Source organism: Crinia signifera, chromosome 5 (assembly GCF_055691185.1).
Source record: "Crinia signifera chromosome 5, ASM5569118v1, whole genome shotgun sequence".
NCBI classification, from domain to species: Eukaryota; Metazoa; Chordata; class Amphibia; order Anura; family Myobatrachidae; genus Crinia; species Crinia signifera.
In genome coordinates, this window is record NC_139221.1 from 123,946,985 (window position 1) to 123,972,911 (window position 25,927).

At 43.3% G+C, this 25,927-nt stretch overlaps 1 long non-coding RNA gene across 2 annotated transcripts in view; it reads left to right on the forward strand.

Moving 5' to 3' along the window:
- The window catches only part of LOC146079539 (uncharacterized), a 210,598-nt gene extending 185,250 nt beyond the window's left edge, over positions 1–25,348 (forward strand). For both annotated transcript variants that reach the window (XR_014474595.1, XR_014474596.1), the window contains 3 exons: positions 24,301–24,479; positions 24,710–24,798; positions 24,911–25,348. This is a non-coding gene — a long non-coding RNA (uncharacterized LOC146079539). The remainder of the gene's footprint in view (positions 1–24,300; positions 24,480–24,709; positions 24,799–24,910) is intronic.
- Positions 25,349–25,927: the final 579 nt, after the last annotated feature.

A 25,927-nucleotide genomic window follows, 5' to 3' on the forward strand; every position in this document is an offset into this window, starting at 1 on the left:
TGCCTGTCGGAATCCCAACTGTCGAGACCCCGTCCGGCACCTGAGCAGTTGTCAGGTTCCTAGTGTAGGACTTGCAGTGGGACTTGCAGTGAAATGGGGTCCCTTGGTGAAGGGCTGCAAGCTTACATGCATTGATCAATTCATGAACTAAAACCCCATTATTTATTTAATTGATTATTAAGGTGAGTTAGTTTGTTGTATACAAGAAGAATATAGAGTGCGCCTCTCAGTGTATCAGCACCACCACCTCAGAATTTGATGGTAAGTATCATGTAGTCAAATATCAGATAAAATTAGACAAACATTTTATTAAAAATTAGCAGGTCATGCCGACTTGTAGCATTATTTATCCAATAATTCATGAAGAGTCATACAGCAGTCATCATAAATAACCCGACGCGTTTCGTCACTCTGACGTCATCAGGGATACGAAAAGATGGTGGAAGATAGGTGGTGGAAAATAATTTTTTTTTTTAATTAAAATATCAAAAAGGGGGAAATCATAATTTCCTTAACTTAAGAAATATTTTCTGGACGGTATACATAACAATAATAGAATGCATCAAATTAAAAAGTGAGTCCAGTTCCTCTAGGATTCCTGAACCGACTACATGTTAGTTTTGCTGGTATCTGTGAATATCATAGTACCAGTATTAGGAGATGAGCATGAGGACTATTGTTTAGAGACAAATAAAAGGTGATCGTACATACCAACTATGTAAATTGGACACGCTGGTGCCAAGAGGGCTGAATGACTCCCTAGGGCTGCACAACTTTCTGTGAATCATCCTCCCCTCCCTTCCAAATATACTTCAAGGTCCCCTGCTTCATGTCCCTGCTCCTGACCTCCACACATGGCCACAATATAGGATGGCCTCGGCAGTGAGTGCCTAAGTGCACCTCTACCTGTATTCAGCATTAGCATTTGCCCACGAGGTCAGCCAACAAGCCAGCTCTACATTTCTCCTTATTCCTTGTAGACACATAACCGGTTGGTGCAGCATATGTAGCCATATGCAGTTGTTTTTATCGGCAGTACTTTGCTCTAGTGCAAAGTAACTTAGGCCCTTATTCTGATCGGTGCGGCCGGATCCAAATATGCGGCCAGGACCGTGCGTCCTAAACCCCGCCTTCCATACGGATCGCCAACTCCGTCCATACGCGGTAAGAAGCTGTCCGAACGGACCGCACGTGTATTTCTCATGAATACACCTCCTCCATCTCAGGGAACCTCCCCCATCATTCGATGGTCGCAGACCATCGAATGCAGGACCGAGTGATCCGCCAGCTCCCGCAACCTCAGACCACACGGGTATTTCTCCGTGCAAAAGCAGGGATCTGGGCGGGCAGCTGACATCCGGCAATGTCATATGTCCGCCCCCTACACGTGCGTCACGGCCGCATTACCATACGTACGCCCAGCGTTTTCATGGGAACGCCCGTGAAACGCGGGCTGTAAACATATGGTAATGAGGCCAAACAGCCCTTCACACCCCTCTCCACCCCCTGTTCGTAGTGTACACATTTCATGCGGAATTTGGCCATACGTCCCGCTCGCACATGCGCAGAGACGCCTCTGTACAGGTTGGGTGCAATCGCACAAGACTTATGGATTGTGATAAGAAAGTTTTTATCTGAGCGGCCCCCTTATATCTTAGTGTGCAGACCTTTATAAGGAAGATATACTATAGGGGTGTGCTACCACTGACAAATGTATTTTATTCAAGGAGAACAAGGAAAGAAAAGAATTTGTCCTGGTGTGGTGCACCAACAAGAAATTTGTACATAAAACTTAGCTTTTATTTATTTATATTAGAAGAAAGCGAAAAATTATTAAAACACACAGATAGACAGACAAAAGAAAATAAAGTGTGTTAAAAACTTAACACGTGCGGGCGTGTTGTGTGTGCTTAAACCGTACGTATGTATTGTCCAACTGTCAGACAGGCTCCGTTTAAATTCTATCTGGGAATTTATAAGATTCCATTGAACAGACACAGTTATTAGAAGTATATTGGCTAAACAGCTCTATTGTACTGTGTTCTTCTGTTCAGGTAACAATTGGAAACAATTTATACAGATTGTATTGAGTGTATCAATTAACCCAGATTGGTTACACTGCGATAGGCTCTGTTCTACTGAAATTGTCCTCAAGCCTGAGGATTGATTATACAGTATTGGTCTGTGGCTTCACACAATCTAAGATAAATATTGGGGATTTGTAATTATATTTTATTCCCTCCTATTTCCATGAATCCTGCTCTTAGGCAGATATTTGTGTGCCAGACCTGCGGGAGACAGACTAACCAGTGTGTGGTCAGGTTACTGCAGCAGATATGAATTCTCTGCTCGTACCCTCCTGCCACAAATGGTTAGATTGTAATGTCCCCACTTAAATACAACCAATTACAGTATGCCTATGTGGTGATATACACAGACTGAGTATTGCAGTGTATAGGTTCTGCAATAGTCAGAGGCCAGAGTGGCTGTTGCTGTGTGAGCAATATATGAAGCAGAGCACTATGCAGAATACTCTAAATTCCCACTAGGTGCATACAAACAGTTAACGTTTCTGCTGGTACAGAGCCAGACTGTATGGTAATGAGGCCAAACAGCCCTTCACACCCCTCTCCACCCCCTGTTCGTAGTGTACACATTTCATGCGGAATTTGGCCGTACGTCCCGCTCGCACATGCGCAGAGACGCCTCTGCACATGCGCAGACACAAAACATCGGCGGCACGAACGCACGCGGATATTACCGCACCAACCAGAATAAGGGCCTTAGTCTTTATTCTACATTTTATATGTGTTTTCATTCTCATGTATTTTTGTACTTTGGTCACTAGATGGCAGTGTGTCACTTCTTGTTATGCAATTTTTTTCACCAGTTTTCGGCAGCCTCCTGATGTGCGTTTCTTATATGGTTGCCTTAGCCACATTGACCACTAACACTGTGCACTTTGTCATGTTCATATTTTGCCGCATTTTTGTAACTGTATGCTATACACAGCACTCATTGTCTATTTTGTCCCCCACAGCCCGCTCACGTGACCGCTGGTGTGTACCGCCCAGATGCGCCTGACGTGTGTACCGCCCAGATGCGCCTGACGCAGCTGACGTCATCAACGCGCGATCCAGCCCGGAAGTGAGCCCGGCGGTCCCGGTGCGTGCGAGCTGACTACTGGAGGGGGTAAGTAACGGAGGGTATTTATTGCACTATATTTGTCACTTGCATATCCACTGTTTGTATCATCCTGACGACGGGGGAGACCCCGAAATGTTGATTGATGGATTAAAATCCTGTCCTTTCTTCACCACGCTTATCTCAGTCCCTGAATGCCCTTTCTTCTTCGTCGCCTATATATATATATATATATATATATATATATATATATATATATATATATATACAGGACCTGCACTCTCACCCTCACATATCAGGTAGCCGCTGGGGTGCCGTATAAATAGCGGTGTAGCCAGGACTCACACTGCTATATAGATACAGGAAACTCCCCAATGGGGAAAACAGAACTCACCAGACTTAGTAGACTGTAGTCACCAGTCACCAGATATATATCAAATTCTGTGTCCCTGTGGGCTGTCATACATAGGTAAAACTGAATGTCAGTTCAAAGAACGTATGACAGCCCACAGGTCAGCAATCAGGAGTGCCATTGCAAAGGGGCATAGCAAACAGCCGGTAGCCCGGCACTTTTGTAATCATGCCCACCCACTGACATCTTTGAGATATCGTATGATTGATCACCTTCCCCCTTCTATTAGGGGAGGTGATAGATCAAAGAAATTGCTCCAACTAGAGTCTAGGTGGATATTCCGCCTAGGCACCTTAGCACCTAGGGGGTTAAATGAGCACCTGGGACTGGGCTCGTTTATTTGATCTGGTTACATAGTAATCTGCCCTTTGCCCTAAATGCATGATAACTCCTGTCTGCACTTACATTATGATTGCTCCATTTACTATGTATCTTGAACAATGTACATATCTATTTACTTGTAGATTGATGTACTATTGATCGTTATTCTAATGCTGCTGTCTCCTTCTTCCAGTGTTTATGTTCTGTTTCCATGGTGATGGGTGCACATTGATCTCTTTCTGTGAGATCATCATTCTGCGCTGTTAGGCGGAGGTTGGTCTCCACCCCCAGGCTAGGTGTGCTCACTTGGTGTGTTTTCTCTATTTAAGGTAAGACTGTCTATTCTATGTTTTTATACCTGATGAAAATGCCGCTACAATAAAGGTATTGAAACGTTGTAATAACCCACGTTTGTGGCCTGAATTATTACTTTGAAAACCAGACGCCAGGAGTGCTATACCATCCAACGCTGCTATATATATATATATATATATATATATATATATATATATATATAGTCCTGGGTTGCTCGGCACTCCGGACGATGGGGGTAATAACCGTGGTGCCCTCAATTGTTTGGTACAAAGATTCTGTTCCCCGGTGTCTTGTGAAGGACCCAGAAGGAAGACTGAAAGAGGCACTCCAACAGATTTTTTAGGAATAAATCACCATTTATTGGAAAGTGATAACAAGTGGCATTATACAGGCTCCATCGACGTTTCAAGGCACGGCGGCCTTTTCCTCAGGATGCGCCCTAAAGTGCATAAAGTGCCAGTGTGGGTATTAAACAGAGCAAGATTGCCCTCTTACCTTATATGTAGCTTTTGGTTAACGTGAAGCCTCCACGCTGCTTTGGCATTGGCGGGTGCTGCTTCCGGGTTCCCGGGTTCAGCCCACTGGTGACGTGCAGCCGTCACCTAGGTAACCTAGGAAACAACTTCTCCGGTCTCTGCCTGGAGCGCGTCTCGGCTGTGAAAGAAAATAAATAAGACCAACTTAAATAAATAGTTGGATGCGTGTGTGTGCTGCAAATCAAATCAAAACATGTGTACAGTAGCTACTACTATTGCTGTGATGTGATAATATAAATGAATACGGTAACGTTGCATAGATTAATCAATTTCTAATATGGAGACAACATTTGTTTCTGCCATCTCATTGTGTGTACTATTGGCACTGCCAATCATCTCTGCACACATAATTTTCTGTACATTGTTAAACTACACATAAGTGGTAGTCCATCATAGAAGTTCAGCTTATAAGAAAAAAAAGGGGGGGGGAGGGGGCTTCAGCTGTTTTCAGGGTACTTTAAGATAAAAGAATTCCAGGCTATCATTTCATTAAGGCCATTAGGGGCCAAAGTTCCCAGTTTGAAAATCCACTGTGATTCTCTCTGGGACAACATCTTCTGTCTGTCACCTCCTCTGGGGGGTAACGGAATATGATCAATGATTTTACATTTTAAGTCCGACAATGTATGTCCGTGCGCTTTGAAGTGTCTTGCCACCGGTTGATTGACACTTTTCCCTTGCAGACATGAAGAGATCGCTGAACGGTGTAGGGCCATTCGGACCCTTAAGTTGACTATGGTCTGTCCCACATAATGGGGCAGATGTATTAAGCCTGGCGAAGAGATAAACTGGAGATAAAGTGGAGAAAATGTGGAAGGAGATAACACACCAGCCAATCAGCAGTGTTTGAAATATGACAGTTGGAAGCTGATTGGCTGGTGCGTTATCTCCTTCCACTTTTTCTCCACTTTATCTCCAGTTTATCTCTTGGCCAGGCTTAATACATCTGCCCCAATATTTGCCACATGGGCAGATTATTATATATATTATATATGGGGTCTTGCAATTCACGACATGTTTGATTGCATAGGATTGTCCTGTGGAGGGATGCAGAAAAGTGGGGCCTGCTATAACGTGACTGCACGTTGTGCAGGACGGACATTTATAGCAACCCTTTTTTTTTTTTGGATGTTAAATATTGTAGGACCTGGGTCTTGGGTAATATTTGTCTTTACTAAAAGATCCCTTAAATTTCTGCTCCTCTTAAAACTTGGCATGATGCTCTTGTTTTTAAAACCTGGTAATGTTTTATCCGATGTAACCAGAGGCCATACTGCCTTAAGTGCTCTGGGAAGAACCCTGGTGGCTGGGCCATATGTCGACACAAACTGAATTTTGTCGGGTGTTGCTCTGGGGGGCTTATTCTGAAGCACTTCTGCCCGGGTCAATTCTAGCACTTGTGTCTTTTGTTTGGTCAATTCAGCATATTTGTATCCTCTGGCTGTGAACTTTGAGATCATGGTGTTCAATTCGGTCTCAAGCTTGCTTCTGTCACTGTTGATCCGAGCTGCTCTCAACATTTGTTTGGATGGTTACTACTGTATTTCAGAAAGGTGTTCCGGTCTGTGTCCTTGTGATAGACTGAGGTGGTGAGCTGATGCTCAACCCTTTCGATAGTCACATCCAAATAATGGACTGTATGGCTGTCCATGTTGTAAGTAAATTTTATTGGGTGATCATATCTGTTGATGTTTTCTATCACAGTAATAAGGGCTACTTTACCCCCAGACCACACGATGAGCAAATCATCTATGTAGCGCGTGTACATGATGATTTTTTCGCTAATTGCTGTATCTGAAAAGAAAAAGTTCTGTTCTTGCTCAAACATGTACACGTTTGCCAGCGAAGGAGAAACGTTCGACCCCATTAAGCATCCGGTAAGTTGAAGATAGAATGACCCATTGTGGATAAAAAAAAATCTTGTTAGGGTTAATTCTAAAAGTTCCAGGAATAATGATACATCTAATGCTGAAAAATTGACTCTATGTAAAAACATCCTCATAGAAGAAAGTGCTTGTGCGTGCGGTATAACCGTTTAGAGGTTTTTTACATCTAAAGTGCATAAAGTGATTTCTTGAGGTAGATCTTGGAGTTCCATGAGTTTCAATAACAGTTGTGTCGTATCCTTAAGGAACGTCTTCTGCATCACAATGAAAGGTTGTTTTAGACAGTCCAGGAATTGTGATATTGGTTGAAAGAGCGACCCCGGTCAGAGATGATAGGTCTGCCCGGGGGATTCACCGGGTCCTTATGTACTTTTGGTATCGTGTATATTACTGGACTGATAGGGTGGTCCTGGGTTAAAGTCTTGAAGACTTTTTTACTAATATGTCTCTGTTGTTGTGCTTGAACTAACACCTTGTCCAGTTCTTTCTTGAACATTTGGTGGGGTCTCCAGGTAATTTCCGATATGTAGCCGTATCAGCCAGTAATGTATTCAGATTTTTGATGTATATATCTGTAGCTTGTAGTACTAATGCCCCGACTTTGTCAGCGGGGCGTATAGTCACTTTGGAATTTTCAGCCAAATTTTTTAGGGCTTTAGACTCTCCTTTACTCATGTTGGACCACTTTTTTGGTGCATTTGCATCAAACCGCTGGACTGATTGGTCTATAATGTTGACAAAAGTTTTTATGGACGCGTTTGTCGACGGAGGATCGAATGTTGAGTGAGCATGCTTCCTAATGAAATCTTCATGTATATCATTCTGTTTGTTGATGGTATTTTGAAAAAATTCTTTAACTCTCAAGGATTGACCCAATCTGTGTAGATCTACACTCAAATCAAAGGTGTTATGTTGATTCAAAGGCACAAACAAAAGTCCCTTATTTAAAACTGTTTCTTCATCTTTAATTAACACATGTGTCGATAAATTAAATATTTGATTCTCCTTTTGTTTGTTGTGGGAGGTTTTTTGGATCCTACTTGATTGGCCGCCCCGTCTGGTGTATTGGGTACTTTGCCTCTGGTTCTGGCCCGGGTTTGTCGGCCTAAAGGGATCCTCGCCGTTGAGGGCCCCTCGTCGGAGTCGTCGACAGCAAAGTCGTTGTCACTGGTGTAACGGTTGTGGTCTTTTTGCTGCCTATCCCTCCAGGAACTTCTAGCATTATTCCCTTTTTTCTTATAAGCTGAACTTCTATGATGGACTACCACTTATGTGTAGTTTAACAATGTACAGTAAATTATGTGTGCAGAGATGATATTATTCCCACAGTGCCAATAGTACACACAATGAGATGGCCGAAACAAATGTTGTCTCCATATTAGAAATTGATTAATCCATGCAACGTTACCGTATTCATTTATATTATCATATCACAGCAATAGTAGTAGCCACACATGTTTTGATTTGATTTGCAGCACTCACACGCATCCAACTATTTATTTAAGTTGGTCTTATTTATTTATTTTCTTTCACAGCCGAGACGCGCTCCAGGCAGAGACCGGAGAAGTTGTTTCCTAGGTTACCTAGACGACGGCTGCACGTCACCAGTGGGCTGGACCCGGGAACCCGGAAGCAGCGCCCGCCAACGCCGGAGCAGCGTGGAGGCTTCATGTTAACCGAAAGCTACATATAAGGTAAGAGGGCAATCTTGCTCTGTTTAATACCCACACTGGCACTTTATGCACTTTAGGGCGCATCCTGAGGAAAAGGCCGCCGTGCCTTGAAACGTCGATGGAGCCTGTATAATGCCACTTGTTGTCACTTTCCAATAAATGGTAATTTATTCCTAAAAAATCCGTTGGAGTGCCGCTTTCAGTCTTCCTTCCGGGTCCTTCACAAGACACCGGGGAACAGAATCTTATATATATATATATATATATATATATATATATATATATAAATATAAAATTATATATACACACACGTACACACATACAGTCTGCCTTGTAGTCTTCACTTTCTTTTTACAACTAATCTTCAGCATACCTCCCAACTGTCACGATTTTAGAGGGACAGTCCCGATTTTCGGGTCCTGTCCCGCTGTCCCACCCGCGGCAGGCATTGTCCCGCTGCGGGGGGGTGGCAGTTGGGAGACCCCCAATCTAGTAGAATAGACGCTGTGCGCATGCGCACAGCGTCTATTCTCGTATGAAAATGAGGTCGCGGCTAATTAGCATAAGACGCACCCTCATTTGCATACGCCACGCCCCCTTTTCGGGCGCACGCACGGCTTCGCCGCGCAAGTGTCCCTATTTCATACGGACAGAAGTTGAGGTATGCTTCAGAGATGTTTTTACAACTAATGTTCAGTGCTGGCTGTCCCTTGTCATGCTACATAGAAGTCTGTTCCCATGCTGACTTGCAGCAGACAGATATGGAACACAGATATCAGGAAAGATAAAAGATGTTTCTTCTCTCCTATTAGAAGCATCATCTGTCTACAAAGTTTTGCTGCCCTCTAGTGTTTCCTAAATATATATTCTCTTATTCTGCATCTTGTGAGAGAACTTGGAATTTCTGGATTGTCATTATACGCAGGAAGGAAGAAATAAATCTTCTTTTAAGCAAATATTTTCTACATATGTGTCCTAATGTGTCATCAACAGATTTATGCTGCTGTTGATAGACAACTAATATAACATATGTACAATGTATTGTAAAAAAAACATTCAGCGATGTCAGGAAAAGTACAGGGTATAGCAAGAATAGGAGCACTGGTAATTAAGTTAACCTAATACCCCGTTCTCACTGCAGGCAAATTCCCGGGTCTAGCATGTCAACCCGGAAATTTGTCTTTTAATACAGGTTTTTAAGCAGTGAGAACTGGTCAACCCGTGTCTCCATACCCGGATCTCATACACGCGTAAGACCCTTCTTTTTACCCATGTTTGAGATCCGGGTATGGAGACACGGGTTGACCTGTTCTCACTGCATAAAAACCCGTGTTAAAAGGCAAATTACCGGGTAGAACTTCTTCACCCGGAAATTTGTCTTGCAGTGAGAACGGGGGTCAGTCCCTGCAGTCCCCGGCATTTTAATGCCGGGTAAAAGCCGTGTATTTCTCACTGACAGTGAGAACACGGTATTACATTGACTAAAACACAGGACTACATACAGCCAATATGAACAATATGATAAATCTAATACTATAGCATTACCAAAAGAAAATAAACCACATTATTCCAAAAAGATCCTTTGTGAAGTCTGTTGCCAAAGAATAATCAGTATATTCCACATTGTAATAGAATATATTGCTTAGTAAAGGGTTAAGATTCAGTGCAATGTAAATACCAAGATTCCATTGGAAAGTTCTTGATTATTGCATGCTGAATAATAGACTGTATCCCAATCAAGATGTTTAATAACAAGCTTCAGGATGGTTTATGGGAAAATATCCTAAACCCAATCTTAGTTGGTAGGCAAGATGTTAATTGTTAAATATAGCACAATCATAGAGCATTGGATATAGCAAAGCTGTTTAAGGAATATTTTGGAATGGAATTTTAATAGGATCTCCATTTTTTTTCTTTTCATTATGTTGTCATGTGTCTGTCCACTTCCAATTGCTTGACTGTAAAATTTACCTTACACAATTTTGTGCAAAAGATCTGTCTGGATCAGGTGCAGGCTCCCCTACTCTGTATGTGCAACTTACAATAGAATAGAACTCTAGCTACATGTCCCTAACAATCCTATGTCAATCTCAGAACAGTTCCATGTGATTGCAGAGATGCGGTCGTTCTGTCGAACTATATTTGGTCGACATACAGTGGGTCAACACCCTTAGGTTGACAGGCCATAGGTCAACACCTATAAAAGGTCAACATGATTTAGGTCAACATGGACTTGAGGTGAACATGTCAATAGTCAAAATGAAAAAAAGTCAACCTGGTTTTCAAAAGGATTTTTTTTTTTTTAAAAGGTGTTTTTTCGGTAGACCACAAGCACCAAAAAGGTAAACTTTTTAACCATTGGTCTACAAAGACCAGATAAATGAAATGGACCCACCTCCCTATCCTGTATTTGAAATGTTTTAACTGTTTTTGGCCCTCTCAATAAACCATATTTGGATTGTTTTAATGTATGAGGATTGAAATGAAATTGGACCTATTGATTGTATTTGCCCATTTTCTTTAAATTTACTTTAAGGGGGCTTCCGGCCGGCGGAGCATCGCGATTGCCGCTTTTTAATCCCATCTCCATCTCCCTCTGAACTATCCACAGCAATCCACCCTGCCAACTCCTCAAAAGAGCACTACTTCTACACCAGTGGATAGAAGACCGTCCGCTGACCACAACCATCCCAAAATCAGAGGGGTTGGACCCACAGATCCACCGGAGTCCGGCCTGCAAAGTTTCGAGGCCTACCACCTCGTGAGAACAGAGACGCCATTACAGCCTCCAATACAAAGCCACCCTGCAGGTGACATAGAAGCTGCAGTTTCAACACCTCACCCGATGTGAAACAGCTGAAGTCATCACTGCTGCCCGGCTAACCACCCGAAGACAGCAGCACCTCCTCACGATCGGAGGCAGCGGGGTGACGCGCGGCGGCGTCACCGTGACTGCGGGAGAAAAACCAGCCAGAGGCTCCGTCTGACCCCTGCTGACTACCGCACCGGGCTGCCAGACCGAGAGGCGTGAGACCGCAAAAAGCCAGAAGGGAAGCCACAAGGTGGGTGAGTGACTGCTGCACAACACACCGCCCGTCTACCCGGGGAGACCCGCTGCGGGGGTCTGGTGTGCGCGGACGGAGACACTGCGGAGTCTCACTGCTGCCCATTATAAACTGCCAACCCACATCCCCGGCAACCTTCCTACGCACTGGCAGGGGCCAAGACAGCCTAAGACCCCATAACAGCCCCAAAACATCCACGCTGAACGCAGCCCACAAAGGCACTGCATCAACAGGCGACATTAGGCAGCCTGACACTGAGGGGGAGAGGGCTAGAGAAAAAGACAGCTCCCTGCAGGGCATAGTCAGTCAGCAGCATACCGACTTCAGCCTTGCTCCAGCTAAACCAAGCATTCTTATCTCTATACCTGCATTCAATGACTGTATAAGAACTCTGCCAGTACCGATTCACTTGGCTCAATCAGAGTGACACATTGCCACAGATTCAGAGTGCATAATACTGGCACACTCAGACACCCACCGCGAGTTGAAGATACATACATATGCCTTAAATACGTGAAAGATATAGGCTGACCTTTAATCTATATACCTAACCGCAACACGAGTTGAAGTGTAGCCACATACACAAACGCATGTAAACCTACACCCCCCCAACTGCCGACCAGTGTTCCAACAATCAACATGCCTGCTGACATGCTTCATATGATGTAACTCCTGAGTTTGAGGGATAACCTATCAGCCTAAAACCAGGCAAGCCCGCAAGTGCTCTCCCTACGGGATATGGACAAATTTATACAGAAATCATTCCACATATTCCCAGTCATGGTTAAACAAAACAAACCAGGCCCTAAACCACAATACAAAAACCCACTGGTTCAACACTCCGCTACCATGGAGGATTCACAATCTCCCTCCACACAATCAGATTCTCCTACACCACAATCTGACACTCCTCCTCCTGAAATACCGTTCTTCCAGCAACTAGATAAAAAACTGGACACCATGCAAGCATCAATGGATGCAAAACTGGACTCTATCCAAACTTCCCTGGACTCAATAGTCACCAAGATTGACAAAAATACCAAAAGAATAGTCGACCTAGAATCCAGAACAAGTGAACTAGAAGACTCAGTAGTGTCCATCCAAAACACAACAGACCCCATATCTGCAGCATTAGAAGAAATGGCGCTTAAAATCGATGAACTGGAAAACCGAAACAGGAGATGCAACCTAAGATTCGTAGGAATCCCCGAATCAATCAAGGGAGGCGACCTACCGGACTTACTAAGTGTTGATCTAGTGAATGCTCTTAAAGTGCCCACTCCCAATGGTACCATACAAATAGAACGTTCACACCGCATAGGTCCAGAAAGGGCACCAAATGCAACAAAACCTAGACAAGTCATTGCCAAATTCTTAGATTTTAGAGACAAGGAGAATGTCCTTCGCCTCTACAGGAAAACTCCCACTCTAAAGCTTAGAGATTTCCCAATACTGATATTCCAAGATTTTTCCGCAGCAGTCTCTAACAAGAGGAAGGAATTTAGCCCAATATGTAAATATCTATACGAGAATAAATATAAATTCACCCTACAATACCCAGCTAGGTTGAGAGTACTGTCAGACGGGAAAACTCTGACATTTAACACCCCCCAAGAGGCGAGGGAACACCTTCAGCTCTCCCCCAACGACTGACATGTCTGAAGCAGGCATAAAAATTTCAATCTCTACTGTTTAGTCCTTTATTCGGACTCCCCCTGTTGGACTGTTCCGCAAGGAACATTTGGTTGGTGCATGTGATTAATGTGTTGAATAACTCATGTATTCAATTTGGTTAATAATTCTTATGTTTAATCTGTTTCTCCTGTCTTACTCTTTCCCCCACTCTTACTGTTTTTCCACTCTTTGCGCTGAGCCTCCGAGACAAAAAGACATGAAGAAGGATCAGAGACGCCCGGCTTGCTGGGACCGGTTGTCTCCTCCATCATACGTATCCGACATCTCAAGACATCGCCTAAAATCAGGTATCGGATAATATGCCAAATACACCAACACACACCAACACAACACAAACCAGGCAGGACTTCCGCATTCTGTCATGGAATGTAGATGGACTAAACTCAGCTGTTAAACGTAAAAAAGTAGTAACACACCTCAAATCTCTTAATGCAGACGTTATCCTATTACAAGAAACGCACTGGATTGCAGGGCCCTTCGCCAAATTGGTGGGACCGTGAATAGGAGATTGCATAGCAGCGCCATATACTAGCAAAAAGCGAGGGGTGGCAATTCTATTGCATAAACGTCTGCAGTATGAGATACTCCATACAGACATTGACCCAGAGGGACGCTATATAATACTGTCCATAAAAATACATGGAGAAATATTTACGATCATGAACATATATGCACCCAACTCTCCAAACACACCTTATTATACCAAAATATCTAACTTACTACTGTCAAAAGATACCCACAACCTTATAATAGGTGGAGATTATAACCTCCTTTACGACTCATCAATAGATAGATCTCCTTCGCTCCCACAACGAATGTCCAGGAAACGAGACGGTTTAACTATACTAATGTCCTCACATAATTTAATTGATCCATGGAGAACAATACACTATAATGACAGGGAATTCACCTACTTCTCACACGTTCACCAATTATTTACGAGAATAGACCACATTCTAATACAAGATTCCCTCCAACCAAGAATCACAGAAGCAAAAATTGAAAACATACTGATCTCCGATCATGCCCCTATCCACCTGAATGTAAAACTTCATACTCCTATAAACTCTAATTATACCTGGAAATTCCCATCATACCTCTATAAGCAGGAGGAATTTCGTAAATTCCTTGAGCTAAAATGGAGGGAATACTCAGAGACTAACGAAAGCCATAAATCAAACCCGGTTCTCTTTTGGTCCGCTTCCAAGGCGGTTATGAGGGGGCACATCATTGCATATATATCCCGCAGGAGAAAGGAAAGGAGAAATAAAATCCAAAATCTCTCCACAAACCTAAACCAAGCATACCGAAATTATGTGGACAGACCAACAGAGAACAACAAAATGGAATATTCTAGACATAAAGCCCTTTTGGAAACATTCTTTAATCAAGAAGCACAATTAAAAGTAGATTACAGCAAACAGAAATACTTTAATTGGGGGGGTAAGTCTGGTAAACTACTTGCATATATGGTCCGCCAGCAGCAGAGTAAAAGATATGTCACACGCTTAAAACACCAAACAAGCTACATCACTACTCACACAGACATTGCAAAACAATTTCATACGTTCTTTTCAAAACTATACTCCCCGCCAAATCCCCCAACTTTACAGGCAAATTCTCTCTATGAGGAGGCTGGACTCCCAAAGCTCACAACGGAACAGAAAAAAATCTTAGAGGCTGACATATCAGCCGATGAACTAAGTGCAGCAATAAATATCTCAAAACTAAACAAAGCTCCGGGACCCGATGGGTTCAGCGGAGAATACTATAAAATACTGAAACATGACATTTTACCAAATCTATTGGAGCTGTTCCGGCTTCTTCATAGAGAGAGCCCAAGATACCCAGAATTTAACGAGGCACATACTATTCTACTCCCCAAGCCCAATAAAGATGCTGAAAAAGTAGACTCATATCGTCCAATAACCCTGCTAAACCAGGACTTCAAACTCCTGGCAAAAATCATAGCCACTCGTCTCCAAACAATGATGCCATCTTTACTAACGCACTACCAGCTAGGATTCACTCAGGGAAGACACTCAGTCCAGGGAGTTAGATCTGCAATAACGGCCATAGCATCCGCGACAGCTAACAAACAAAAACATAACATACTATTAAGTAGAGATGTGCGGCGGCCACTTTTTCGGGTTTTGGTTTTGGTTTTGGATCTGGATCTCCCTTCGTGTTTTGGATCTGGATTGGTTTTGGCAAAACCACCCTTGCGGGTTTTGGTTTTGGTTTTGGATCTGGATTTATTTGGAAAAATGCTAAAAATTGCTAAAATAATAGTTTTCAGGCCTGTTTTTGCCCCTAAAGTGTTATTAAGCTCAATAACATTAGTTTCCACTCATTTCTAGACAATTTTGATCACTTCACAGCTCACAAAATCGTTTTCATTTACTGTAGTAGGGCCATAAGGTTATCCCGAGGTAGCTGGATGACTAAGCTAGGCGACAGCAGTGGGCATCACATACATGTGGACCTTACACTTCCAACCTGGCACATGTCGAAAGCAGAGCAGCACTACAGGGGCAGACATTGTGGCAGTTTAATAACCCCCCCCCCCCCTTGTAGCTGCACTCCTCTTTTAGAACCTCCACACCATTAGCAAGAGAAGAGAACATTTGATTAGTTTAATATCTAACAAGACCCCTATCTGGCATGAGGTCACGTGGTTTGTGAAGATACCTCCTTATCAAACTTGATCAGACAGGCTAGGCGTACGTTTTCCATTTCCTCCCTCACCACTTCACCACATTACATGTGTTCCTCCCGAAGGCACGCACTTGGTCTAGTACACTGACCATCAGCAGCTGTTGGGACTACTTCTTCCCAAACATTTATCAATCCATCCATACTATCCCAAAAGGAGGATATACTCTGGATGTCACTGATGACATCTATTCTTCCCCAATAGAGAAGGACCGATCTTCGTTCAAAGCTATACTAGTAGCTGCGCTCCTCTGGTAGAAGATCCAATCAAGTACCAAAACCCCTGTTTGGCTTCCTCATGTTCAGCCAAGGAGCAGTGGGCGTTTCGTGCAGTACTTATTTAGTCTGCAAGGTAGTATCTGAGGTAGTATCGTCACACTAGACACAGGATATATGTCGTCACACTGGACACTGGATATATGTCGTCACACTGGACACAGGATATGTCGTCAGTCGTCACACAGGACAGGACACAGGATATATGTCGTGAGTGACTTGTGACACTGGACAATGGATAAGATATAGGCTGTCACACTGGACACAGACCCTTGTATTAATGCTGCCCCTGTACACAGTGTACTACTCAGCAGCACTGCAGCCCCTGTGTGTGAGCACTGCAGCACTGAGTTAGTTAGTTAAATCACAAAAAAAACACAGGGTTCAGGGCTAAATAAAATAAATCACAACACAGGGCTTAGGGCTAAATAAATCACATCAGGGCACGGGCCACAGGACAGCCCCTGGACAGTGGACACTGCAGCCCCTGCGTGTGAGCACTGCAGCACGACACAGGATATATGTCGTCACACTGGACACAGGATATATGTCGTCACACTGGACACAGGATATGTCGTCAGTCGTCACACAGGACAGGACACAGGATATATGTCGTGAGTGACTTGTGACACTGGACAATGGATAAGATATAGGCCGTCACACTGGACACAGCCCCTTGTATTAATGCTGCCCCTGTACACAGTGTACTACTCAGCAGCACTGCATCCCCTGTGTGTGAGCACTGCAGCACTGAGTTAGTTAAATCACAAAAAAAACACAGGGTTCAGGGCTAAATAAAATAAATCACAACACAGGGCTTAGGGCTAAATAAATCACATCAGGGCACGGGCCACAGGACAGCCCCTGGACAGTGGACACTGCAGCCCCTGCGTGTGAGCACTGCAGCACCTAGTTAGTTAAATCACACTACAGGGCTCAGGCCACAAGTCTACAACACAGGGCAGTGAGGACAGGTCACGGAGCACAGCACAGCATGGAGCACATGGCACGGAGCACAGCACAGGGCAGTGAGGGCAGGTCACGGAGCACAGCACAGCACGGAGCACATGGCACGGAGCACAGCACAGGGCAGTGAGGGCACAGGTCAGGTCACGGAGCACATGGCACAGAGCACAGCACGGAGCACACAGAGCTTCCCAACCACCCTCTTCCCTCTCCAAGATTGGAGTGAAGATGGCGGGCGCGCGTGCGTCTTTTATAAGATCCCGCTCCCGCGAGAATCCGACAGCGCGATGATGACGTTCGGCCTCGTTATTGGTCCGGAATTCAGGCGGGAACACCCGAGCCGGCTCGGATCTGGCCCGGATCCCCGATATTCGGATCTGTCGGATCTCGGGGATCCGGACCCGCTCATCTCTACTATTAAGCCTTGACGCGGAGAAGGCATTTGATAAAATAACCTGGGAACATTTATATGGAATACTTGAACATAGGCAGTTTGACACAAGATTTATCAACATCATATGATTTTTCTATACCAATCCATCCACAAAACTAATAGTTAATGATCTAATTGGAGAACCAGTTAAATTATTCAGGGGTACCCGTCAAGGATGCCCCCTGTCCCCCCTCCTGTTCAATCTGTCCCTAGATCCCCTAATAAGACTGCTAGATAACATGGCTTCTTTCCAGGGAATACGTATAGGTAATAGATCACTCAAAATTCTAGCATTTGCAGATGATCTCTTACTATTTTTTGGAAACCCTGAGGTCAGCCTACAGATGGTAATGTCAAAAATAGAACAATTTGGAGCAATTTCGGGATTCACTATTAATTTACAAAAATCAATAGCCCTATCATTATCAAACCAAACATGCCCTCCCTGGGCAAGAGTGCTCAAACTAACATGGGCAACAACCAGCATCCCCTATTTGGGAATCCAGCTTCCCAAAAACCTGACATTACTGTATAGACTTAATGTATCAACAATTATAGAAAAAGTTATCACGGAACTACACCACTGGCAAGACTTACAATTATCCTTTTTAGGAAGAGCTCAGCTCATAAAAATGATATCATTTCCGAAACTGCTTTACCCCCTCCAACTTCTTCCGGTCATATTAACCAATAAAGATGAAACCCACATCAATAGTGCCTTCCGCAGGTTTATATGGTCAGGCAAAAAACCCAAGTTAAGCCTAAAAATACTTCAAAAAGCAAAAAAGAGGGAGGCATTAACTTCCCACACCTGACACTTTACAACCAGGCGGCAATTTGCAGATACATCAAGGACTGGATAAACTCCACCAATAGCTATGCAAATTCCACATTAGAACAACAACTAGTACCAAATATACACCTCATAGCCCTCCTGCACATGGATAAAAAAGACTTACCCCCATCAATACAAGATAACCCAATCCTGACAACCACAAGAGCGGTATGGTTCAAAATTCGTAAATCATGGAACCTATACCAAAAACAATCTCCTTTCCTCCCACTGGTGGGTAACCCATCATTTCAGGAGGGGAAATCTAATTTTCCACTTCGACTATGGTCAGAATTGGGTCTATCTTCCATAATGCAAATCATGAATACTGAAACTCACAAACCACTAACCATCTCCCAAATCTCGAACAAATTCGCATTCACGACTACACACACTAGCAATTTACCAAGCACAACATTACACCCATGCAGTCCTCAAGGACCTAACAAAAAAAGATCTCTCCAACCCTCTAGACGCATGCTTTCTCCTACCTAATCACACACCTAAGCTAATATCCCTTTTCTACGCAACCATCCGTACACCAATATTCTCACGAAACTTTGCTACGGGCATACACAAGTGGATTGAAATTTTTCCACACCTCACTTACGCAGATATAATAGAAGCACTACAGCAATCGTTACATAACATGCCAATTATGCCTTACAAAGAGATGACATACAAAATTTGCTATCGGAGCTATATCTCCCCATCACGGGCATCTCAGATTGGCATTTTCACCTCACCCTCTTGCCATAAATGTACCCAACCCCAAGCAAACCTGTTACATTGCTTCTGGGAATGCCCCAAAATACAAAATTTCTGGAAACAAGTTACAAACTTTATAAATCAAACTATGAAAATAAAATTCACCATCACTCCGGAATGGGCAATCCTGGGGGTAACAAAGTCGTACACACAAAACAACCTAGAAGAAAAAAAATTCCTCTCTATAGCTGCTGGCGTAGCTAGAAAATCTATTTTACAACAATGGATATGCCATCTCCCGCCCTCTATGCAACTCTTTGAAGATAAACTCTTCTTCTTCTTTAAAATGTCATGGCTAGGGACACGCATACAGAATAGACAACCTCAAAAACAACCCCTAAACATATGGGAAAACTACATAAAAACACTCCCTTTGGACATAACTAGACAACTGCATATATGTATGACATAAAATTACACACCCAAAGCTAGACAAGACACATAGAACCAAACGATACAAACTTCAACCCAAACCTGGTTAGGCGAAGATCTAACAAAACATGGTCGCTCAGATGTAAAAAAAAAAAGGCTGAAATCCCGGAGACCGGCGCAACCTCCTCCCTTCCCTTTTTCTTCTTTCAACCCTCTTTCTTCCCTCTCTATTTCTAAGCCCCCAATCTAAACCCAATTCCCCCTCTTTCTCATGCATTTTATACAAATGTGTTTTAGTAAGTCTGACACAATGCCTTTAAGCGTGAGATGTTCAATTTAAAGACTACGCGAGACCACACATCTATACCTTAGGACAAATAAAATCCAACGCTGATGTGTCAGGCTTGCTACTGTTTAATGTTCAAAAATGTTTATTTGTTAAAGTTAAAAAATTATGGTTCACGATTGATAAAGGATCACAGTTCAAAACAACATACCAAGTCCAAGAACATAGAACCTCCCTAAAGGACAACTCAAGAATGGACTGCTCTTAAGCTATCTCACTGGTATAAACTCTAAATTACCATTCCATACCCTGTATTGTAACATGAATATGCCAAATCTATTTACTGTGATTCATACAGCTTATGCGTGTAAATCTTGTATACTTTCTAATAAAAATTTATGGTTATAAAAAAAAATTTACTTTAAGAAAACCTGCTCCCCCACTTCGCATAATTATATACATCCCATCACTAAACTTGAGGTTCCCTCATTCAACACAGTAAGTAGACTATATTTCAAAATTCTATGTCTTTTAGAGCTATCCAGTGTTGGATTAGGGCATGAAGGGCATTTCAGTGATAGGGGCCCAAATTTAGAGATTGGGCCAGTCTTCGGGGGGGGGGGGGGGGGGAGAGGTCTGGAACCTGATCCCTAGAGCAAGAGGTGGGCCCCTAGCTAGTGAGGTACAAAACTGGAGCTATCTATGCAATAAGTTTTACATGCAAATTTTATTATAAAATCTAGAATCCAGCGGTTTGCGTTTTGGAAAGGTGGATAGAACCACAAACTATTTGATGTAATGTGTGGATATTGCAGTAATTCCCAAACTGTGTGCCTAGGGGTGTGCCTGGGGTGCCTTGGGACACTTGAAAGGGTGCCTCGGGTTGGAGGCCCAGGTTCAAAAAAATATTGATGCTCAAAGTAATAGACACAAAAATGACAATTATACATTATGTCTACAGTTAGAACCACAACTATGTCCACCACATGACAAAACCCAAGGATGACAGTTAAGCACACTTCATTTTTTTTTCAATAAGAAGGTTTTGGATCAGGGGTGCCTTTAAAAAATTCTGATACTCCAGGGTGCCGTGATTCAAGAAAGTTTTGGAACCACTTAGGATAGTGCATACATAATTACTAATATACTGTAGATGTTGCTAAGTGGCCAGGTTATGGTATAAAGGGTTGACAGTGTCTAGGTCGACAGTCAGTAAGTCAACACCAAATGGTTGACATGCACAAGTCAAAACATGAAAGGACTGACATGAGGTTTTTTTTTGGTGTCGACTTGAAGATTTCATCACATGGACTCCATATGAGTGTTCTGTGTCTTGCTTCTCTATCCATGCTTCGGGCAAGGTGCTCCATTGCTCTCAGCAGTCCCTAATCAGAGTCTTAGTTATTGGTAGTATGAAAAAGTTCAAAAAAGAAAAGAAAAATTACTTTAAAAAAAACCTCATGTCGACCTTTACATATGTCGATCATTACCATGTTGACCTTTTGATTGTGTTGACCTTTGGAATATTTACTTAAGCAATCAATCAGATTCTGTCTACCATTTTCTTGGATACAATAGACAAATGATAGACACGATATGATTGGTTGCTATGGGCGAGTTGACCATATGGTGTTGACATATTGACTGTCAACTTATCAATCAGATACCATGAAACCAACTAGGCTACATAGTGAAGGGGTTAAGTAAAAATATATATATTTAGCAAATAAGAGTTTTACGTGTAAAGTTGTAAGCAAGAAACTCTTGGGAGCATGACCTACACATACATTACATCTGAACACATGCAACTCAATCATGGCCTATTCTTGGCAGGCCTAATAACATAGACAAATGACTTCTTGTCTATATCAAAGAAGTCTAAGATATTTAAAACCTCTGAGTAATAGGTACTTTAACAGCAGTGTTACATTAAGTAATATAAGCTGCAAGAACCTGACCTTCCTTAGTATGGGTAAATTATAGTCTTCAGCAATGTGCAGCTACAGTGACAGGGTGTAATCGCCACAGAGAAGAAAGATCGCAGGTAACTAGTTACTTTCTGGATTGGCTTGAAATGTTCCTTCCAGTTAATTTATCTTTATCTGTAGATTGGACCTCTTTTCTTTTCTCTCTTCCTACAGGTGCTTTGTTGTCCTCCTCCAGAGCCCTTTCTCCACATATGACTTTATTTGGGAAACGGTCATCTATTACAGTGGTTCCCAACCTGGGGTACTAGTACACCTGGGGGTACTCTGCAGACCAGTTGGGGGTACTTGAAAATAATATTGATAATGGCGGAAGAAGAAGTTTCCAGGATAAGTCTCCAAATGGCCATGGAGACGAATTATGTTACATCACTTCTGGTTCTGTCTGCATCGTCATTAGTGTCTTCTCATGTTTTAGCTCAGCAATCCACTAGGAGCTACCTGCTCTGTCACAGGTGGAGGAAGCAGTGGCATTAATCTTACAGGCGTTAGCAGGAACCCCGGAGACAGTACACAGCCAGCGGCCAGGCACAGAGCGACTCAATTCCTGACCACACACTACTCCTCAGCTACCCCTTAATATAAGGACACACATACCACTCACTTCCACTCCACTTGTAATTACTGTGGATAGTTCAAATTGAGAGGAGGGGGTACTTATAAATGAAAAGCTTAATCAAGGGGTACGGGAGAGAAAAAAGGTTGGTAACCACTGATCTATTAGAATGAACTTAGGTCTACAGTCATTAGGTCGACCCCACTAGGTCGACTGGCAGGAAGGTCGACTGGTCATAAGGTCGACATGGGGTTTTTTACAGTTTTTTGAGCCGACATGTGCCAACAGGCGGTATTTCATGCCCTACCATCCACTAGGGCGTGGAGGAGGTTATTAAAGCTGTGGCGAGCGAAGCGAGCCGCTGTGCCCGAAGCATTGCGAGCGAAGCGAGCAATGCGAGGGTCCGATTCTCATTGCCAACTGTGTCCATGTCGACTGTGTCGACATTTGGATAAAAAAAACAGTGAAAAACCCATGTCGACCTTATGACCAGTCGACCTTCCTCATGTCGACCTTTATGCAAATTCAACCTTAACTCATGTCGACCTTGGCCCATGTCGACCTTAAATCAGGTCGACCTTCCTGCCAGTCGACCTAGTGGGGTCGACCTAATGACTGTAGACCTAAGTTCATTCTGACAGATGTACCGATTCCATTTTGGTCACATGGCAGCACACATGGAAAAATAACTCCCCTGGGTCTTGAAAGACACAAGTGACAGTTACTAAAGGGATTAACAAAACCAGATGCATGTGCAATGCTTACACAGTATTCCAAGCAGGCTGCATTTTGGGGAGTTATTTTTCCATGTGTGCTGCCATGTGACCAAAATAGCTTCACACATTGCCTAGAAAATGTGTTTGGCTGCTCTGTTGCGCCTGTTGATTTAAAAGGACAGGCAATTTCTTCCAATGGGGCAGATGTATTAAGCCTTAACAAGAGATAAATCCAGGTGTGATAAGGAGAGATAAACGTCCAGCCAATCAGCTCCTTACTGACTTTTTTCAAACACAGCCTGTAACATGGCAGTTAGCAGGTGATTGGCTGGACGTTTATCTCTCCTTATCACCCTTGAATTTATCTCTTGTTAAGGCTTAATACATCTGCCCCAATGAGAGAAGCCTTGTTCTTTCATCATAACAATGCGTGCATTAAAGGATCCTTATGCTCACTTTGTGGCTGAATTATACCCCTTTTAGACATACTACCCAGGATTTTGGCCAGGTTTACCCGGGATTTTCAGCCAAGGTCACTCCCGGGATTTTAGTAACAGATCCCCTTTCACACTACACCTCAGACCCGGGAAAAACCCGGGTATACCCCTTTCACAAATAAGCCAGGCTTTTTCAAGCATTTCAGTGTGTCATCATTAAAATGGGACACTTTGCTGGCTCACAAGAATGACATCATGCAAAGGTGGGGGCTGACTACAAAAGGGCCTGTGGGGAGTTCCCACAATACATTGCTGTTATGGCTGCTGAGAACATGTGGAGGATGGAGAGTTTGTATGCTCTTGTGGATTTGCTGTGTTTTGCAGGCTGTGATGCTTGGATTAAGCTACACATGCTGTTCATTGTTGCACAGTGTGAGATGCAGAGAAGGAGGTACCATTTTTTGGTGGAGAGGGAGGCCAATCGCCGGCATTACTTACGCCGGAGGAGAACCTTAATCATGTCCAGCATCGCATCCATACTGCGTGTGACTGGTGCGTCAGCTCGTACACTATGGGCTAGAGATCAGCAACATGGGCAGGTTTTCTGGGCTACGGTGGAGGCATTTGAGGATAATCAATGGCTGGCACATTTCAGGATGTCGCATGGAACCTTTAATTATCTTTTGGAACTCCTTTCCCCGGCACTTACCAGGCAAACAACACGTTGGAGACAGCCTATTTCCCCCAGCAGAAGACTGGCAATTGTCTTGTGGTGGTATGCTACCCCTGGCGAGTACCGCACAATAGCCTGCTTGTTTGGTGTAGGCATCTCCACGGTGTGTGTGTTGGTGCGGGAAGTGACAAAGGCAATCCTGGATTCCTTATATCGCCGTTTCATTTCCCTACCCCAGGGACAGAGACTGGATGAGACTGTGGCTGGGTTCCTGCGTCGCGGATATCCGCAGTGTGCAGGTGCCATTGATGGCACCCACATACCCATAATTGCTCCTACAGACAGCGCAGCGGACTACTACAACCGCAAGGGGTGGCATTCCATCATTCTACAAGCAGTAGTGGACCATAAATATTGGTAAGTACCTTTGTAAGTTTGGAGGGGGAGGATTGCTGTTGTGGAACTACACATCTCAGCATGCCCTTTCACAGATTTTGCATTCTCTAGGAGCAAAACTGTTTTAGGGCATCCTGTGACTTGTAGTGGCACAGCAGCTGCAGAGCCTAGAGGTTGTTGTACACTTGTGTATTGTATTTCTAACAAATAATTTTTTTTCTGTTTTACCGATGTGTTCATTGGCTGGCCAGGACGTTCTCATGATGCCCGTGTTCTGGCCAATTCGGACATCTACAAGATAGCGGAGGAGAGGAACAATGGCAGGCTATTCCCTGAAGAGGTAAATTTATGCTTGTGTCCCCTATAATATATATGCCCATACAAAGTCTGTATCATACTTCCCAAGTTTACACGTTACACTGCTGTATATTGATACTGTTTTTTCTTTGCAGAAGTCAAAGTTTGTGCAGGGGGTCGAGGTTCCAATCCACATCATTGGTGATGCTGCTTATCCGCTAAGAAGGTGGCTAATGAAAGGTTATACCCAGCATCTTAGGTTGACACCGGAGCAGATATACTACACCCATACCCTCAGTTCTGCCAGGATGGTGGTGGAGAACGCCTTTGGCCGGCTCAAGGGACGTTGGCGGTGTTTGCTGAAGCGCAATGACATTCACATTACCCTTGTTCCTGACGTTGTGGCAGCATGCTGTATCTTGCATAACATATGTGAGATACAGAAAGAACACTATTTGCCAGAGTGGGATGTGCAAGATGATCAGGTTGGCAGTGAAATTGTTCCTGCCCCCCCACATCCCCCTGAGACCCAAAGTGGTGTGAATCCCCCAGAAGTAATACGTGCCACTATTACAAATAATCTGGATGCCATGTTGCAGTAATTAATAAATCATAAATCTGTTGCTTAAACCATACATTTTTATTTCAAATGCATATCTTTCATGCATTAACTGTTTGATAGCATGTGTAACAATGCCTTCATAAGGAGTTACAAAAAATAAACTACGTTTATAACACAGGCCATGTGTGAAATGTCTTGTAAACCATTCTCTCAAACAGACAATACAAAAATACACTTTTTTTTTTAGATGGTGAAATTAAAACTTGCATGGGTAGTATTCAATGTGGCTGGCGAGGGGGTTAAACAGCGAGGATTGCAGAATTCCTGCGATCCTTGCTGTTTAACCCCCTCACCAGCTGTTGAAAACCTGCTATATTTGGTGTCAGCGAGCAGGAAGCCCAGCGAAAAATTGAAAAAATTTCAAATGGAACAAACAAGCATTTTAAAATAAATAATTGCCACCTATACCTTAGCCGTGGCCAAACAAATAATTATAAAATAATATTAAAATCTGGACGTATATTAAGTCCAAACAAAGTATCCCCAAACTTTTCAAGAAACATGGAATAAACTGTAGAAAAAATCTAGGGGAGATATATCTACCCCAATG